Genomic DNA, 2,610 nt, shown 5'->3' on the forward strand with positions numbered 1-2,610 from the left:
GTCACCATCCCTGGAAGTATTTAAAAGACGGGTAGATGAGGCGCTTAGGGACATGGTTTAGTGGGCATGGTGGTGTTGGGTTGATAGTTGGACTCGATGATCTTGGAGGTCTCTTCCAACCTTAATGATTCTATGATTCTATGATTCTAAGAAAGTTTGTTCGAAAATAAGATAATCGGAAAGCTTAAGAGTGGAAAAAGTAAATCTGAAGCTTCATGTGGTCATGTTCCATTAAGAGTACATGTTTACAGGATAAAAATTTAGTAGTGTTAGGAAATAAACAGAAAGAAAAAAATATATTCATTTAATCAGAGGGAAGGGAAACAATCCTAAAAGTTGTTGTTCTGACATAGTTCTATTATGTCAGAACATTTTTGCTAAGATTTAAAAAAACAACAAACCAAAACAGTTATATCACACAATTTCCTCCAAGCCTTCTGCATAGTAAGGAAATAAATAATTATGTTCAGTTTAAGTTTAGGTGGAACAAGGGAGGTTAATATGATTGTGGTAATATTGTTGGTTAACTTTCTTTTTCAATATCTTGTGTTAAATTTATTTTTCCTTCTTGGTCTTATGCTTGCTTATTTTTCTGTATTAGATCAAGGTGTACCTTTCCCTAGCCTGCCTTCAGTGTATATTCTTATCTTTCCTGCAGCTTCCATAATTTTCTTCTCCATTATATCCTGTATCTTCTCACTTGTTCTTTATTTATGCATATAATAGCTATAATAGACTGTTCTGGCTTCAGAGCAAACACAAGGAGGCAATAGCCTGTGCTTGTAGCCTTTCCTTCTATTCTCAATAGCCCTATCTGTCTCAAAATCATGAATCTCTCTCTTTAAAAATTTAGAAAACCAGTGTTTTTCCTTAGAAACAGTGGGTTTTGCACATTTTTTTAATTTGTGTTGGGAAATTAAAAAAACAAAACAAAACAGGATAAGCTAGAAAAAAGTTTGGAATTATAGCCATTGGACATGTGCTGCACTCACCTCAGAAAGTTCCATTTACTTTTTTGCATGTCTAGGCAATGTATGCAAGTAGAAATTTCCTTTACTTAGAGGAAGAAATAATCTAATGTAGCTAATAATTTTACGAGGGAAAAATGTTGTATACCTTGTTAATATAGGAGTACCTACCAAGCTTATTGAACTGTGTGCTGTTGTATATATTGGATTTGCATGAAGGTTATTCATTGGGCAATGAATGCAGAAAATATTTTGCACATCAGTTATTTAGCATATATTTGGATGTGCTTTTTCTTTCATTTCTTACTAAGTTTAAGATCTTTTCTGGAATGGTATAGCCAGTTAAAACATAACTCTTTCTAGTATTCTTTCATTTGAAGTGAAGTTACATAGTATTTTAGAGGGTGAGGGGAAACAATTTATTCTCTCTACCCATAAAGAAAATGGTACAGAAAGAATTTGCACATTGTTTTCAAAATTTTCCCTGGAGTACTTATCAATCTACGGATGTGTTTGATTTGGAGTCTCATCTCCTTCAGAAATTAGAAGCCTCATTTGTGCTTCCTCTCAGATTAAATGAACTGTGATGAGACAATGATGTTTTCTTCTTCTGGCAGAAAATGTAATACAGCCTAGGTGGTCTTATGCACTGATTTTTTTTTTTTTTTTTTCTTTTCAACAATTGCAGCAGAAGAAATAGTTCTTCAAGGGAGATGAATGTTTAGATGACAGGGTGATATATGCTTTAAAAATATCTGAGTTAGGTGGTATTGCCAAGAAAAGGAGGCAAAGGAAGGGAGAGTTTAAAAAAATGTGACACATTTAGCCTGTGGGTACTCTTTAAAAACATCCATTTGGATTCAGAGTGTTCCAATACCATTTAAGCATCCTTAGTTAGGTTAGTATTAATAGAGGAAATAAATTAGCTGAATAGTATTTCATCACACTTCTAAGAGTAATCAAGCATTTCAGTTGCTAGTCATGCATTAAGGCATACAAACTTTCAGAAGAAATAAGTACTGTTCTTATTGACATACAAGACAATTTACATATAAAATGCAAATGCACATCCCTAGATTTCCCTTCCTGTATGTTCAAACAGGCTGTAGTCTTGCCATTTTAAGAGGCCCAATTTTAGAGTGCCCATTAGGTTTCTCAAGACACAGCAGCCTAGTGATTTTGTTTTGTGGTCTGGATAGCTCTGCAGGATGAAAAAAAGTTCTTCTAGTCTGGTAAGGAACCCAGTGAAGATCAAGATTACATAAAACCCACTGCAGAGTTAAATAAACTACCATCCGTGTTCAAAACTGTGAGGTTCAAAGGGACCAGGTGCTTAACTACTGCTTATGCACATGAGTAGTATCATTACTAGTATGACTTTTTTTGTGGAACATCAGTGATGAAGATGTACAAGTATCAAACAATGTGCTATGTTTGCAATTCCAACTTTTTACTAGCTTTTATTTTAGGAATAAATCATAGAATCATAGAATCATTAAGGTTGGAAAAGACCTCTAAGATCATCGAGTCCAACCATCAACCCAACACCACCATGCCCACTAAACCATGTCCCTAAGCACCTCATCTACCCGTCTTTTAAATACTTCCAGGGATGGTGACTCGACCACTTCCCTGGGCAGCC

This window comes from Pygoscelis adeliae, unplaced genomic scaffold, assembly GCF_000699105.1.
Source record: "Pygoscelis adeliae isolate BGI_AS28 unplaced genomic scaffold, ASM69910v1 Scaffold41, whole genome shotgun sequence".
In the NCBI taxonomy this organism is placed as follows: domain Eukaryota; kingdom Metazoa; phylum Chordata; class Aves; order Sphenisciformes; family Spheniscidae; genus Pygoscelis; species Pygoscelis adeliae.